Raw genomic sequence first — 18,549 nt, 5'->3', positions numbered from 1 at the left:
TCGTACTCGCGTTCGAGCTGCACGTAAAATGCGTCCTTGTCATCATCAGTGCTTCCGGAGTGAGGGCTGTGCACGTTTATGATGCTGAGGTTGAAGAACCGGCCTTTGAGCCTCAACTTGCACATTATTTCGTTGATCGGCCACCAACCGATCACGCGCCTTTGCATATCACCCATCACTATAAAAGCTGTTCCCAGCTCACGTGTGTTGCCGCAGCTCTGGTAGATGGTATGATTACCTCTGAACGTTCGCACCATCGAACCTGTCCTCCTGCAGTGCTACGATGTCGAAACCGCGGTTCTTCAGTACATCGGAGAGTATGCGTGTGCTTCCGATGAAGTTGAGAGATTTGCAGTTCCACGTACCGAGTTTCCAATCGCTAGTCCATTTTCGTTGCTGTGGTCTTTGCCGATTGTTCCGGTCCGTATTCTCTCGTTGACGTTCCTGTGCTGGTGTATTTTTACGGCTGGCTTGCAGGGCCTGACACCAACCCCCTAGATTTCCGGAGGACCATTCCCCCTAAATGTTCGGAGGGCCATAGTGCGCAGTTAAGCTTAGAGTCCTTCTCTGGCACTCGGACGATGATCAGCCGCCCCTGACATGGGGAACAGACGCTGTTGTGAGCCGCTCCTAACATGGAGTACAGACGCTCAAGGTTTGCAAAAGCAAGAGCAAAAGCAATGTAGTAGCAACCATATCAGTGAATAATCGACGAGACATTCTAAGGTTTTTTTGACGTTAACTACGTCTTACGGCAATATACTGGGTGTCAATTGAAAATCTAAAATTTTGCGACCGTCACGAAATTATGTAAGATTTTGAACGCTAATAACTCAGTCATTTATCGATAGATTTTCAATATTTTCCCACCAATCGGTCGGAAATGTATACAACAATTTCCTCGAATGAAGAAAACTTTTGATTATTGACAATAAACTATTGAAAATTTCGACCCCTTTCTTACGCAACCAATCACGTGCAAGCAGTTTTCCACGCTTCTTTTGCATTCCGCTTCGTACTATAAAAGCAGACCGATTCCTGCTTCTTCGCTCATTATTCTTTTTGCCGTCAGACTGTGAACATGGTCGGCGAGCAAGTCTCGAGTGCCTTTCGCATTCTCAGCTCAGTTTTCAATGGAACGCGAATGGAACAACAACACGCCGTCGCGACTGAAGCCGCTTGTTAAAGCGCCCATCGTCATCGCCACCGCAAACCTCATCGGGCGAGGAGGATTTCTACCAGTGCGTCGTCAGCACCTCGCTACCAGAGGCTCTTGATCATCAAGTGGCGGCAAAACACCAGCGTCCGGATTGTGAAATCGCTCAAGATTTCTCAATGGACTCGCGCTTCCAGAATTGGCGCTGCAGGAATCGGGGCGCAAAGGTAAGTTTGTACGAGGTGGCTGAAGAAAATCGACCAAAGCCGCTTGTTGAAGCGCACATCGTCATCCGCACCGCAAATTTTATCGGGCGAGTAGTATTGCAACCAGTGCGCCGTCAAAGTGTGTCCGTGTTACGCAAATTCAACAATTCAATCGGCGCTTTCCAGAGCCAACAAAAGTGTTTTAAAGAGTTAATTGTTTAATATTCCCTAATGTGTTTACCACATACTTGCAATTTGAGGATGTTTCCGAGGACGCTGCTGCTGTGTCGTTGGAATGCAATATATTGACGTTAACTACGTCTTACGGCAATATACTGGGTGTCAATTGAAAATCTATAATGTTGCGACCGTTACGATATTATGTTAGAGTTTGAACTAAAGGAAGGCTGCAACTATGACAATCGACTAAAATTAAAATGCAGAAAATCACTTGGCGTAGTTAACGTCATGCGGTCGTGTCTTGTACACAACCCCCCCTGATTTTTTTATTTCAAGACAGTTCACTTACTACAAATATCTATGCAATCCACGTGTGCATCCGTATTTTGCAGCACTCTGAAAATGCAACCTCAAGCGGTCTCTGATGCACAAAGCTAAAGGATCCACTTTAAGCTAAAAGAAGTTTATAAGTAGCGAGAAAAATGCGTTCCATATTTTATTTGCTAATTCAAATTTTAAACTCAAATCTTTGAGATACGGACAACCGACACTTCAGCACTTCGAATCCACCTGCATGGGAAGGACAATATGTACACTCGACCACACCGCTCAAATTTAGATTTCGTCCACTGAAATCCGCTCCATTGTGCGGCAAATCTGGATTAATATTCGCGAATGCCTTCCTAACTACGCTACACCCAATCCCGGCCTAGTCGCCATTCAATTACGATCCTATTCATCAGGAGCTGTCGCAGTCAGCCAGCAGTGGTTCGGTATAGGTTCCCGATTGGATGGCCGTCGCCGCATAAACAATTCCCCGGAGGCATAAATATTTTAAGCGCTGTTCCATTGTGTGCCACTCGCCAATATTCCGGCACACGGTTCCGCCACGAAACGGACGATGTTATTGTGTCATGACATACACATTGTTATTTTGCCTGAGCTGTTGACGGTATGGCTGCGAGATAGTTTTGCGACAGGCTTTTTCATCCTAATTCCAGAGGAAAGGGCGACGAAAAAACTGAAATTGTGCTTCAGCGCTCCTATTCTCGGTTCCATAGGGAATTGTACGTGAATGGCCTCTATTTCAGCCAGCTCATGGGTGGGGTATATCGGATATTGGTGCCTATAACTTCGCACCTCTGCATGCCCGTGTCACTCTGTCATCGGGAGTCGATCGGTGAAAAAAACCATGGTACGGGTATATAGAATGTAAAACTTGGTAATATGTTCAACCGTACGAAAAAAGGCGTTCTATTCAACGGTAATTTCCTTTCAACGCTGATGGGAAAATAGCATGCTTCTACCTACATTCTTAAATTATTTTACGGATTCCTGTGAAATTTCAACAGCTGAACAGTTCGGTAAAATAAATTTACGGAGTTCGGTAAATTTTTACAGTATTCCGTAAAAAATCACCGTAATCCGTTAAATTCCGACGAACTTACGGTGATTTATTTCACCAAACTGTTCAGCTGTTGAGATTACGGTGAAATTCACCGTAAGAGCTTAGTGTGTACGATCTATAAGGTTTTGAAGTCCAACCGAACACAACAGATATGCATCTGGATCAATAACATTAGCTTAGCGCTTTTATGAACAGAATATTTAATTTTAAGTTGATGACTCTGTATTATCTTTACACAGGTTTTATCAAAATAATGAATTCATTAGCCAACCCCAAAAAAAATTGTCTGCAGAAGAAGCTGTACCCGAGTACTTGCCATTAGACAGTATAAGGTCAAGTGCCAACTCATCATAATCATCATCGTCGCCGTACGTCATTCACATCACTATCTTCTTGGGCAGCGCTTGCCAAGGTTGCAACCCATCCGATTAAATGGACGCTGGTCCAGTCATTCCGAGGGAAAGATTACACAACTTGTCCTTTTTTTTGCTTTAGCAGACCATTGAATCAACGTTCATTGATGAAAAAGGCACTAGCCGAGGGAAACCCAACCGGATGGATTACTCTTTCTTTGATTCTTTTGCGTAAACAATGGACCAGGACTCTGGTGCTTTTATCCCTTGATGGGGGTTTCTGGGTCGAACCAATATTTCAATGCAGGCAGCATAATTGTATAACACAGAGCATTTTGTTAGAATGATATTTATTTTTTATTTATAAATTTTATGAATCTTTGTTGTCCGTCCTCGTTATGATTTAGAGAGTGCTATCCAAAGGAGAATCGTTTTTCTTCTGTGGTAATCTCAGATTACTTCCCATAAAACATTGAGGACAGTACAAAATTGATGAATTGCTTGCTTTTAATGGTAGACCGGTGAGTGCGTGAATCATTTAGATAAAATCTTGTCGACATAAAATGAAGTAAAGCAATCGTTGTTAGGTTCTGTATACAGAATCACCAACTTCTGCTTCTCCGAAACAACGCACAACAATCCAACGAATCAAACGGCACATGAACAGGGGAAAGTTGATCAAAATGCACAGATGGGGTAAAATGGTCCATCTTCACAATTTTAAGAAAATAGTAACACAATTTTAAGAAACAGTACTTCCCAGTGAATCACGCATCGCATAAGAATGTGCACCCAAAATCACATATTCGTATGCCAGAAACGATAATCACACAATAAGACAAATTAAAATGCATGAATGCCAACACAAATTGTATATAATTCTCTACTACGATTCATTATCGACAATCTTGGTTGTCAACAAACCATGACGTGAGTAGTATAATCTAGAATCGCGTCGATTTGTATAAACTGGTAGATCCTATATCAATCCAAAATAGCATCAGATGAAATCGCAGTAACTTATCCCAAATTTGTTATTCATGCTTGGTATCTGCTGACGGTGGGCTTCGAAAAATAACTAATCAAGTGTCGCTGAAAAAGAAACATGCAATCATATGGACAAATAATCACCTTACAGTCATGCATCACTTGGTGGTGTAGTGGTATAGTATCGGAATCTGAATGCAGAGGTCTCGTGTTCGAGACTATAGGAAGCTATTTTCATTGAAATTCAGTGGCATCGAATAGCTGACCACGAAAAGTCTGAAAAAGTGCGTATATGGCCTCCACTTTGGTATGTATATATGTTCATGTATTTTATACGAGTGAATTGATTTTTATGGAATGATGTATAGAAAAAAATATACCAACCAAAATGTTGACTGGGATACGGGTAGTGTTTCCATTCCATTGTTAGTATAACAACACTCATAGAGCTTTTATATCTTCCTATTATACATTAACTGTTGTTTCCCGTAAATAAAACACGGCGGATTACAGGAACAACTTAGAATTAGATAAATAATCCGAATATAAAGTTATTTTCACGAGGCAACTTGGTTGCTCATTCACTAAAAAGCGGAAATCAATAAGAATAATAATAAATGTTGGTTGCAATGACATCTACTCTCTAGCACCAAGGTTGTTTAGTATTAGGTGGTGCTATAGCATTAACGGAAAATTATAACAGAAGTTAGAAGCTTTTAATAAACTCTTATCAGCCACAGATCTCAAAGTATGTATGTATGTTAGTATGTATCAAATCAATAAAATCTGTTTGTATTGGTTTGAATAGGTGTCGTGTATGTGATCATTTATTTAGTTTTCGGTGTGTTTTAGCGACGGGGAGCAACCCTTCGGAGTAAAAGCGACCACTACGATTTTCCTACAAAATTTTGCGATAAAAACACATAAATTCATTGTCATTCGAAGAAGTATGATGCTTTATGGATTCAACGTTGTTTAATCTTAATGTGAAACAATTTGATGCTTAGAATTTAGATTGAACTATCTTCACAAGGCTTATTGATTATTTTACGACTAGGAACAGTAAATATCCAATAAAATAGCTTAAATGTCCTGTTTCTTTTTAAGATGCTATTAAAACATAGCAAGTGACTTTAAGAAACCGGAATGACATGACATGACCCTATAGATGACAGTAAAAATAAATATCAGAATTATAAAAAAGCACTACTTTATCAAACTACAACAATGTAACTGGGATACTAGAAGATAACACAATTAGTGTAATCATTTATCCGTTTCAGCTTTTTTTTAATTGAATTTGAGACACCCATACATGTGCAAAGTTATGAATTTGATTAGTTTTATACAAAATTGATTTGATTTTACTTAACCCTCTAATACCCAAATTTTTATTTTCGATCTAAATATCATTTTTCGTTATCTAAAATCGTTCTAAACACGTTTTGGACAATAATTCAATTTTATACGCAAATTTGTGAATTTTGTTACATTTTAATAATTTAAAATTAAAAAAGTATCTTTATTTAATCAATATATAATAAAAAGTACGTACATATTAGTTCATACTGATTCGACCAAAAAAACATTGAAACTAGGAAAAAAATTTGGAGAAAATTCATCTATTTATACGCATAAGTTATGCAGAAGTATTGTAGGATTATTCCTAACAATATTTTCGAAAAACACTCTTATTTTAAAAATATTAGTTGCATTTACTTTTGAATAACAAACTGAAAACCTTTTATTTTATTTATGAATATATGTGTATCATCTGTCTAGAACAATATATATGGTCAAAAAAGGTACGATACTATGCTTTCAATTGGAAAATTAGCATATTTTGCTCTCTTACAACTCAGCTTAGATAAACCACGAAAAGTTTCGTGTGCATTTTAAAATTATTATTCTGTTATATTTTTTTATACCAGAAAAACCTAAAAAAAAACTTTTAGGTGGATTAATTCAAATTTTCTATGGTCAATTTGACAAATTCAAGCTGGGAATTGAACAAAATAAAAAAAAAAACTTTTGCGGACATTAAAGCTTATTAAAATTCTCGTAAGCAGTCTGCCAATAAATGATAATAATTCTTGATCCACTTACACCACCCCATTGAAAAGTAGGGGTAAGTGTACCATGTCCAATATATTTGTATTTATTTATAAAAATCACATATTTTTCATTGTGATTCATTCAATTGGAACTGAAATGCTCACCATGTGTCGAAAAAAAAAATAGAATTCGGTTTTAGACAGAGATACAATGGATTTTTGATTGATGGAAAACAATTTTTAAATTAATTACTTTTTGCAGCTAACAAGCTTGCTTGTGTTAGTGTACGTGTAGTACCAGTTTTGAAATAGTATCAGTGTGGGCGTAAGAATATAACCTAAAACAAAGTAATGGTGCGAAAACATTCAACATATTCAAGTATTTATGCTTTATATTGACAGATTACCCCACTCATACACTTCCCCCACTGTACCTTAAATGATCTTTGGCTTTTTTGAAGGAAATCGTTTGAGAAGCCTAGAAAAAATATATTTGTTGGATTCAGTGTTGCCAAATATACTTATTTCCAATTTTAAAGTTAACTGTATTACGTTTAAGCTCGCTGGGATGTATTTGAATTGTGAAAAGTTAGCTCCACAATGTTTTACATGAGATATTATAAACATTGGCTCTAGGGGTCATCCAAAAATTACATCCATAATATGGGGGAGGAGGGGAGGTTGCAATCAGGTATTTGAATTAGTCGTAAGAGAAAGGGGAGTGGGTCTAGAAATTTCTTAAAATGATGGACGTCATATTTGAATCTTCCCCTAGAAAGGGGGGGAGGGTACAAAAAGAGGTAGGGTGTCAATATATAAGACTCCCCACAAGTATGAAAATATTGTTTTCTTTTACAATGATCACTCATTTCGGTATCGGGCACAAATAATTTGTTGTTTTCAGTCTAGATTCTTCATAAGGGTCACAAGCAAATCATGTCACTCCCCGTAAATCCTCTCTCTTTCAAATAATATCGAATGTTAATTGCCTTGGACGAATTTTATTACTTCTTCAACTGAGTCGATAAAAGCCACATACCGTTTAAGATTTTTTAACGCTTGTCACGCTCTGCCTGACCTTCACCACTCTTTGGAGCGTGACATGATTTGCGTGTGACCACTATGGAGTATCTTGACTGAGAACCTCAAAGTATGAATGCTCGATACCAAGGAAAAATATATTTTCATACTAGATCCCCCCATTCTCCTATAATGACACCCTCCTTCTATTTGTACCCCCCCCCCTTTCTAGGGGAAGTTTCAAATATGACGTACAATGTTTTTCGGAATTTCTAGACCCCCCTCCCCCTTATCTCGCACTTTCTTCAATACCTGATACATGCACTGTCACACTTTCATTGACCCCCTTCTCCCCCAAATAATTGATGTCATTTTTGGATGACCCTCAGTATCTTTTTTTTTTATGTCTCATGTAAAACATTGTAAAGATAATTCTTTACAATTCGAATACATCACAGCGAGCGAAATCGCTATAGCACCATTATTTGACCGCAAATGCGCGCTGTTGAAATGTAAGAAATGTTTTACAAAATAGCGCATAACTTTCGGTAAAAAAAACATACACCCTCAGATTTGTGTAAAACTTGCTCCGCTTTCCAAAGATGCAAAAACTTTTCAAATCGGTGGTTGCGAATATTGAATATTAAAAGTCAGCTAAACTTTAAGGCCGTCACGTAAAATTTGACAAAATGCAGAAAGGATAACTAGAAATTTTGGGATTATAATTTAAAATCTTAATATTTCTCTGCAAAATTGGTAAAAAGTCTCAAGTCGCCGAAGAATGTTTTCAAAAGTTTATGCTTTCCAAATTACCACTAGTACTCCCCAAATTCCTCTAAAACCTTTATGAAACCCACAAAATTTCACCAGAAATACTCGAAATACTACCAAGAAGTCACAGTTTCCTGCTAGGAATTTACAGGATGCCCTATGAATCTATAAGAGTTTATTATGAATTATCATATTTCGCTCAGCATCCCCAATAACCATTTATACATTTCCATAAGAACCTCCCAGTGTTTACTAGGATTCTCCCGACATTTTCCAGAATCCTTTGAAAGTTTTGAGATGCACCCTTTTACTCAATAATTCACTAAGAATTCTCCAAGGCAAAGTTCGGAAACTTCTAGACTCAGTTTGTAAGGAACATTTTGATTATTTAAAGGGACCTGTACCCTTGGTTGAAAATCTAACTAATGTCTAACAAAGAGGGAAAGTAGCTCTAATAAAAGTAATCCGGGGTATCATTGATCGCCATTTATTGATGAAACATTTCCAAATCATTAATGGTGCTTCTCTTTCTTATATTAATGAGCTAATGAAATTGAATATTTTTGCGTAAATTGCGTTTATTTTATGCATAAAGTTGTCAACTTTTCGAAACAATTATTTCAATGGGTAAGGATGACACTACCGAACATTCATGTCTCACATAAGTTCTGCAAACGATATGAGCGAGGAAAATGCAATTCTTACCAAAAATGGGATCGCCATAAACGATTCCATTTTCAAAACTTTTTTAAGTATGCTCAATTAGGCAACATTAACGAATTACTATTAAGAATATAGAATTCCCTTAGGGAATTGCCTACCTTTAGGCGTATTCCGTGATTCGAGGTGTTTTTAATTTTAAAATAACTTAAAAAGTTAATGGCTTGTAAGCGTTTGGCCTTCATATTCGGCTTCGGTGGCCATGATTTTAGTAAGTAACGACATTTTCAATATTACCGAACATTGTTTACATAGGTGATCAATGTTACCCCATATCAGCAAAATCAAAAAATCGCCTAAAACATTTTTTTAAACATGCTCAAATCTTTCAAAAAACAAAATACAGTATATAGTTACGAGCTATGGGTGGCAGTACTTGTTTTAAAAATATAAAATATGAAACATTTGCATTTTCAAACGAAATATCTGAGAAATATTCAAAAAAAAATTATCAATGTTACCCCGGATTACGGTACGTACAGGTCCGTCGCACTCGGGCTCAGATTGGGTGCCACTTCTAGTACTGCATTCGGTCCCTCGGTAGAGCAAAAGGTACCCAAGTTTGACACATCGCAGTACACTTTTCACGGCATTCTAGATTACCTTATGAGCCATAAAATTTTGGGCATTTGCAAGGGACATGAAGGTCTTTAATTTGTCTTTGGTACGTATGTATGAAGATCCATAATAATAAGAACTGTGACCTTAAAAGGTGAGACTAAATTTATTATTGAAACTCTGTGTGAGTCATGGACTTTTTATTGCTCCTATGCAAATGTACAGTCTATGAAGTACATCTTAACTACGCTTATTTTCGAGAAAAGTGGTTATTCATGTGTATCACATACTGGCAGACTCATATAGGCAGGTCACCCAAAATGAATTCCTGAGAAAAGAGGTTGGTCTCTAGTCTAGATTAATGATCTCATGAAACGTTGCAAATGTAGTCGGTGTGTTGCTGACCTGTTATTCAAATGACTGAAGCAACAGAAACGATGATATTTACAAAAACATACAAATCTCAGCAATGCCAAAAACGGAATCCCACTGCACATCGGTTCCAAAGCCAAATCTAGGAAGACAAAAATGATTGCGCCTAAACCGTCAATTTTAGATAAATGGTGTCTTCGGCAAAGTTTCTCCATATTTTTCAGACATTTTTTTCAGTGATGTGAAATTAGGGTGGCCCACATGGTTTACGAGATCAGCACATAAACTTTTTTGCTGACGCATTTAGGCCTACTTAATGTGCTACAATGTTTTACAACAACCGATTTGGAGCAACTTTACCGAAGAACCCAAATTTCTATTTCTTATGGTTCGCGAGTTATGATTTTTTTTAACAAAAAAGTTAGGGTGGTACTGAAAAATCAGTTTTTACTTGTTAACTTTTTATACAATATTTCTCGCAAAAACTTTGTTCCTAGCACTTTTAGAACTTTAATCTAAAATTGACGGTTTAGGCGCAATCATTTTTGTCTTCCTAGATATGGCTTTGGGACCAATGCACTGTGGTCCAGGAATCAGTTTTACGCGGAAAGATGCATTTTGAACTTTAGAATTGAACATTAGACAAAAACGGTGTTCTACCAAGTTGTTTGTATTAGTAAAGTCCTTTGTTTGGTGTTATTGAAAATTAGAGTGGACCACATTTTCATAGGAATTGTGTAACTAACTTTCTTATTTGTAGAAATTATATTATACATGCTTCAACAAAGTTGTAGACCATTCAATTTCAAACAACTTTGCTAAAAAAGTTTTTTTTTTGTATCTCTTAAATTGACCGATTAAGAGCTATTTTCCTACGGTGACATAGGGTGGTCCGAACAAAACTGTTTTTTGGCTCTAGAGTTTTCAATTCAAATTTCTCATCAAAGTAGGCTATGAAACACTTTAAGAGCTTTGGAAAATGCGTAAGAAACTCGCTATCTCGTTCCGTTTGGGAGTTATTGTTGTTTTTCTCTCAAAAGCATGCCTACTTTGATTGAGAATATCTCTGATTGGGGCAAACATAAAACAATATCTTTTGACGGCATTCAAAAGAAAAAATGAAATTGTATATTACAGTTAACTCTCCCTTACTCGATATTCCGTATCTCGATATCGAGTTAGAGAACCATAGTAAAATTTGGTTTTCATGGCTAACTCGATGGTCCCTTGGATTGCAGATGTACAGGTTTTGTGTTCTGTAAGTCGATACCTCCCTAACTCGATGGTCCCTTCAATATCGAGTAAGGGAGGGATGACTGTATATCAAAAAATTACAAATGTGTTATTTTTGTAACTCTAATAAAATGTTTTGAAAAACAAATATTTTTTATCACAAAAACTTCAATAACTTTTGAACTAATATAGATATCATCAATATTATTGCATGAAAATTTGCGTTTTGTTAAGTTCTAAAAGTCGTTCATAGACGTTTCATTTACCGATCGAAATATTTTGAGAAAAACGTTTACAAATTTCCGTAGATCGGTAAATATGCGTACATGATTTTAAAAGTATGGGATTATTCAATAAAACAACCATACATAAAACAAATATTAGTTTAGAATGCACAACAACTAACGCAGAACAACTAACAATTTAGCTCTCTATTATACTAATATAGTTTCTTAAGTAAACTGAACCAATGTTTAACACGCTTTAAATAACTAGAGTGACCTAGTGTTAGAGATTGGTGAAATATTATTAATGGTTTTGAAACTCTACCTTCAGTAGATTTGTAAAGGATACCAACATACAATTTGTTCATACAAATGAGTATTTTTGCTATGCGAAAAATAATGTTTAACTTTGAAGAACAGCTCTTCTGAGGAATTTATGGAAAAACTATTGAGTTCCTCAACCAGAATTTTTTTTTTTTTAGATCTTATATTTTTAAAACATTGTACAACAATTGTACATGTAATTGAACGATACACAGAAAACCGATTACAATTTCATCTATGAATAAAAACGATAGAGCAGAAACAAAAGTGTCCACTTTATAAAATGAACAGTCCTTAAACTTTTATTTCTCTATGAATTGCGATTGCACTTCAGTTGACATTTTGAACCATCTTCCCCTACTTTTTACGATGGTCACACATAAAAACTATGATACAAAAAAGGCTCATCAACAGCAGACGACACAAGCGAACAGCCGACTCGTAATGACCATTTCTTCCCCCTATACATGGGATTACGAGCTTCGGAACGGAATACTGCAAGGTCCCTCCACGTGGTATCACTTGGAAGCAATTTTTCCGCAATCAACTACTGGCTGCCGATGGGTTGTGTGGGGATCTGCATAGAAAGTATTCCTCGGGTGAACGAGGTGGAGAATCCGGGAAGGTATGTAATGTGATACTTCCTCTCTGCGATGTTACCAAGAGAAAGCTTTCATGTGAAATGGCTATTTGTTTGCCCTCCTACCATGTGGCTTTCGGTATGGATTTGTGATTTTGGATTAGGGTTGACAAAAAAACGACACGTGATGATATTTCAATTGGTTTAGGTACGTGTCACAGAGTGCGAAACGTGGTAATCTGTCAAAGAAAACCTTTGTTATTTGCCTGTTCAACCACGAAGATTAGTAAAAATGTCATCACAGGTAAAGTTTTCTTGAATAAATTAAAGGTTTCGCCAGTTCAGATCTCTCGCAATTGCGAGGAAGAAAAAATTTAGACTAGTGTAGCAGTCATTTTTTATTTGCGGGATGTTTCTTTTTAAGATTTATTGATTAGAACAATGGGTCCAAAACTTTCTAATCACGTTCAAACTCACAGACATCATGATGCCACGAAAAAAATATTCATGTGGCACCATCGAACGCAATATTTCTCTCCAACAGTTTTCTTCTCCATTCTGAGGATAAACATTATCGTCGCCACTGGGGAGACACTCTACAATCCTAGCACGTAATTCTTCCTAGAACATTTCTACATACTTTGTATGATGAACTACTGAATGCAAGCTGTGCGCACAAACAGCAGCACTACCAACAACAAAATATGTGCGAAGCATGATGTTCCTGTCTACTTCTCGAAAAACAACGGCAGCCCGACGTTGTCGGTTGCGGGTTTTGTTGGTCTAATGTGTTGGTTACGAAGCTTGATCTACAGTAAATTTGAGCGCTATTTTTAAATGATAATGCAGATTTTGAATCCAATAGGATTTAGGAAATCCCTATAAGGGTCCTAAATTTTTTGATAAAATCTTGTTTTTATTACATCAATAATAAAGCCTGTTACGATATTTGTATGGAACGCTAGTCAAGGACATTGTCTTTTGGTCTTCAGTGAAAATTTTGCCAAAAACCTCAGTATTACAGTTATAATCGAAAGAGCGCAAGGAAGGAGAGAAATGCAAGATTCTTTCATTCTTACGAAGGTCCTTTAGTAAAGTTCAGTGACAAATCTTCCAACAACCGTTAGTTGACTCCTAGAAATTCATGATCAAGTTTCTTGAAATAATTGAAAGCTGCTCGCAGGGGAGATGATGGAAACTTAAACTATTTTTGAAAAAAAAAATATGACAAGAACTTCGTGGTTTTGGTGAATCCCTAAGGGGTACCAGAAGTAAACTATCAAAGTTTGTGTAAATCTTTTGGGACGGTTCTCGCAAAAATCTTCATTGTACTCCAGGGGATATCTTTAATGAATCGCTGGAAAAATTACTATTTTTTCTTTAAAAAATTGAGAAGCTTTTTGGTAATCTTCTTGCTTGGTTTATAGTAAACTTCAGATGATCTCAGAAGAAGTCCTAAACCGACCAGTCGTGTAGCGTTTGACTGCAAACCATTTAGCATTACATGTGTTACCCTAATTAGTTCCGCCGGAAAACCATGTTGATACGCATCTGCGTTGTAATAGATTTTACACCGAGTTCACGTAGTTGCAAGTTTGCGTTCAAATTTGCTTCTGACCAAACAAGTACCCATCTATGCGATTCCAAGATACGATGGATACGTTTGGACCGGGACTGGAACCCGTACGGAATGGTGTAAAACTGTATCTTATTTGCGTCAAATTCAGCTAGCAAACAATGTTGTCTGGCACGATGTAAACGGCGGCGCATTACCAGCATCAGCGCGTTCACTGCTCTGAGTTTACGGGTTTGATGAGGCGTCATTCAAACAGACTGATATCTATCCATCAAAACAGGCAATCGAGTACTTTTATGCTAGCGTTTTACCATTATCTTGCCGCAAGCTATAGTTACTGCTATATATCATTACAAGCTCCATCAATGGAATACAATGATCAGCACTGGAGTTGTTACCAATTTGCCCAGATTAAAAACACTAAAGTAGCCCGCTTTAAGCAAACATCTATCATGACTCTATGACACTACCCTGAAAGCCACTATCCCGAATGCCGTTACCCCGAACGCCATTACTCCGAAAGCCATTACCTCAAATGGGTCATTACCCCGAACGCCACTACCCCGAATGGGTCACTACCCCAAACGCCATTACCCCGAATGCATTACATTTTGTGACTAATTCTAATTAGAAAGTGGGGAGATAATTATACGATTCTTTATGAGTATTGAACAAGTTTGGCTTAACATGTACGATTTAAATATTAGAAAATTAGAAATGATTTTCAGCAAATATTTTTTACAAAGTTTCTTTTGGATTTGTCCTTTAATTTAAATGAGATTCATACAGCCACACTGCAATGCTCCGAAGAACAGCCTATATCGAAAAGAAGGGTGAATTTATTATGAAAAGGATAACTAAAATATGCAGTAAAGTTTCATTTTGGACGCTGCTATCCACTTCCTTCACTAATTTTATTTTAAGATGTCGTACTACTTACATTAAGATCTTCTAACGGATTTTGCATCGCAAACGATGGTAAAAAAATATCACCCTGATATTATCACTGCAAGTGATGTTCTAGGGAACCCACCTTAAGACCAACCTGATAGACATTCGTTCCGTTGTAGCAAATAAACACTAATACACTTGTACATGTTAGAAAAAACGGCGCCCTCCGATCGCCGCTACAGTAAATACTTCCTTTGGTTTGTGGGATCGTTCAGTAGAATTTCTTTAAGATAATCACAAACATAGTTGTGTTTGATTCAAGACAACGAAGAAATGATGATACCAGAAAAGTGATGAGCAGTTCCATAAGAGACCTGACTGTTTTAATGCAAGAAGATAAAAGAAGGGAAAATTTTCAATTAGAATTATAGCAGAATGCCTTAAGGATATCTCGCTTTAAAAAAATAGCTGTTCCATATGAAAATATTAGTGATTGATTTATCCAACGAAAACTTAGAAGCATGGCCTATTTAAGAAAGATGGGCAAATTTCTGGTGAAATGCTTGCAGCTTTGACGTGACGTGAATAATGATTGTAACAACGTGCTGCTATCACACAACCTATATTCATAACAAAGGAAAATCTTTGTTAAAAAACAAAATTGAAATATGAACACCACCAAGAAGTCCAAATACTGGTGAGCACGGCGTTGGATTTTTCTTTCCTTGACATCCCTGAGCATAGAAGCACATATACAAGAATGGTAAATTGACAAGAAAAGCTCTCAGTCAATAAGAGGATTGATTTATTAAAAGCACATTCACAAATTTCATAACGCTAAAACAAATTTTATGCTTGGTTGTCCTCGAAATGTTACACCTCATACAAAATTTGTACAATTTCCATACAAAAAGTGTTACGACAGTGGTGTGTGGGTGTCAAAAATAGTATTTTTTGGCGCTATGAAATTCGTGAATGAACCCTTGAACTGTGAAAGTGCACACTGAGCTGAGAAACAGGCACTGCCCCAGAAAGATAAAGAAGAAGATATTTGCCAACGAGATATTTCGAAAGAATAGCTGACATATAAAAAAAGGGAAAATATATGATGAACATTTTACCGACGAATTTTACACACCACTAATTACCAGTTCACATTAGAGACGCATACATCAATGGTCAATTAATTTTTATGGTATGGTCAACATTTTTGCCCGCAAAACAAAATACCGGCCTGTATCTCATACTATTCGGGGTAATGGCTCATTCGGGGTAGTGGCGTTCGGGGTAATGACCCATTCGGGGTAATGGCTTTCGGGGTAATGACATTCGGGGTAATGGGATGGAGCCATCTTTCATACATTTACGAGCAATAAATCGAACTCCACACTGCAGTGATACACTTGTTTCCGTCGTATATTGAACCGATACCGATCCGATGCTATCCTAGAATGCTATCATCCTAGAATGATTTAGGACCGAATTTGTTCGGATACCTAGGGTATTCCGAAATAGAAGCTCATGAAATACTAAGCGGAGAAGCATGTTTTGAATTGGTAGGGACGTAACGCCAATGTTCAATTAACACCACAAAAAACTATTATTACACATGAATTAAATTTCATGTTAAGCAAAATACTCGCTGTAAAAAGAAAAATTACGTATAGTTGATAGGGTAAACCAAAAAATTATGTATAGAAATGTTTTCAAAGATTTTGTAAAATGAATTCCAGCCACAATAGTAAAGAAAATAAGCTATTGTACTTATTTGATAAACGTTAATAATAACATAAAATTTGTCCATAGAAGTCAGATTAGAAAATCCAGTCTAGCAGATAAATATCATCCAAATTATTTTACTCGTAATGTAAATGAGGAACAACATGTAGTCAAGAGAATGAACCACCCAAAGAAAGGGGATCACGGTATGAATTGAAGTGCAAACCTCTAAAGAAATTAAGAAGATCTACTCGAAATCGAAAAGCACCTTTAAGATTTGACTTTAGAAATAATATGAAGCGGTAAATGCTAATGTACTAGTAATGAGCCTTCAAGACTGGGAGGATGTAATGTATCAGAAAACCCTATTATAGCAAAGATACTATACAGTGAGATTCCGTTTTTGGCATGCTCCGTTTTTGGCATGCTCCGATTTTGGCACCCCCCGATTTTGGCAACAAAATGGATCCGTTTTTGGCAACATTTTTCAATACCATTAAAATTTGTAATTTTTTGTAAATATTATCGTGTCTGTTGCTTTAGTCATTGAACAAGCATGTCAACTCTACACCGATTACATTCCAGAGCTCCATTTTCGTCGATATTTCCTCAAATCTCACCAACTACTAAGGACTCGCGTACGCGCTTCTTTATTTCAGAATGTTCATTGGTCATACATTGGCAACGTTTCATGAGGCCAACAATCTCTACCAGTATCTCAACTAACTACCAATCTCTTTACTTAGGCACTCATATTGAGTGACCAGCCCACTTGAGTCTGCCAGTAGGTGCTAAAATTAAAAACTCTGTTCTTCAGATTTGGAACAGCTTGTTTGAACAAAGCACCAGCACCGACATAAGAGAAACAAAAAATCTAAGACTCACACAGAGTTACAATCATAAATTTTGTCTCATCTTTTTGGCTTACTGTCTTTATTATTATGGTTTTACATACATTGCGCATGTAAAAACATATTGCAATAATAGACACAAATATGTACAGCAAAATGTCGTATATCATAACTTTTAATAAATTTCATTAAATAACATGACAAATGCGAATACAGTCCAAACTACAATTTATTCTCAATATCATCATTGAAGCGTGCGATAAATATGACTGAGAGTGTTTTTTGTCTGTGGTATTGGTGTGTATATTGATTTTTTTTGCGTCAACAATTTAAAGCTACGTTGCTTCTTTTCTATAGACTCTGTAAAGCGTTAGATTTGTTAAGACGATCCAGAATTCCGTACAAGATTGTTAATCAAGGATACGGTTCTTATTATCATCAAAATTTTCCTCAGAGCTGAGTCTATGAGTATCCTAACTGTAACCAGGAGAATCCTTAAAGGATTCTTGGTTCTTGTGGGACTTTTCAGAAATTTTAACGAATTCATGAGGATATCTGCAAATTCCTGTAAATTTTAAGCGGGATAATGAGAATTTCTAGTAGTATTTTTAATATTTCCGGCGAAAACTTGGGGATTTTTTAAAAGGTTCCTAGAGGAATTTGCGGTGTGCTAGTGGTAGCCTAATAATAATAAACTTTTAAATTTTTATCAGAGACTTGAGAGAGACTTGTTCAGCAACATCGCAGCGGAATTCCAAGATGTTAACTCCTATCAAATTCCTTAACAAGATCCTAAGAACTCTATGCGATCCTACGGATGCTTGGCAAGATGCATCAGAGCTCAAGCGTTTTTCTGTAGATTTCTTATAAGAACCTGAAGATTCCTATAAGGTTCTTGAGGATTCATAACAGGATCCTGTAAATTTCAGTTGATTTCATAAGGTAGGTGTAAAACATATATCAAGCTCAATTAAAGATTATTTCAAGTAAAAATTAAGTTCTACAAAATTACAAGTTACATTTATGCATCATCTCATGTTTACGTTTGCCCTTTTGATGCAGTCAACCATGCATTATAAATTGCTTTACTTTATCAGAAACATTAATTGAAGGAGCAATTCTAAACTCATCGCATTTTTCAATTTTTACGCTCCAAAAGTTAAACTGGTTTTAAATGGTCATTTAATTAGAAAAAAAAAACAGTTCATGCCGTTTTGCAATACCCAGCGCTTTTGATTCACAAATGCGTCTTTAAAAGAAAGCAAAAAAAAAATTTTTTTTTCGTGTTCTTTTATTGTTTTAAGAAAATGTCCAGTTCTTCAATAAAAGTCACTTATGCGATTATTGGTTTAACAAGGCCCTCTTA

At 36.5% G+C, this 18,549-nt stretch overlaps 1 protein-coding gene across 2 annotated transcripts in view; it reads right to left on the bottom strand.

Annotated features, from left to right (window-relative positions):
* The window catches only part of LOC5580264 (nicotinamidase), a 255,502-nt gene that overhangs the window by 147,988 nt on the left and 88,965 nt on the right, over positions 1-18,549 (bottom strand). The gene's annotated exons all lie outside the window — the stretch shown is intronic.

This window comes from Aedes aegypti, chromosome 3 (genome assembly GCF_002204515.2).
Source record: "Aedes aegypti strain LVP_AGWG chromosome 3, AaegL5.0 Primary Assembly, whole genome shotgun sequence".
NCBI lineage: Eukaryota > Metazoa > Arthropoda > Insecta > Diptera > Culicidae > Aedes > Aedes aegypti.
Note: the sequence above shows the minus strand (reverse complement) of the source record. Positions and strands in the feature narration are given on the sequence as shown.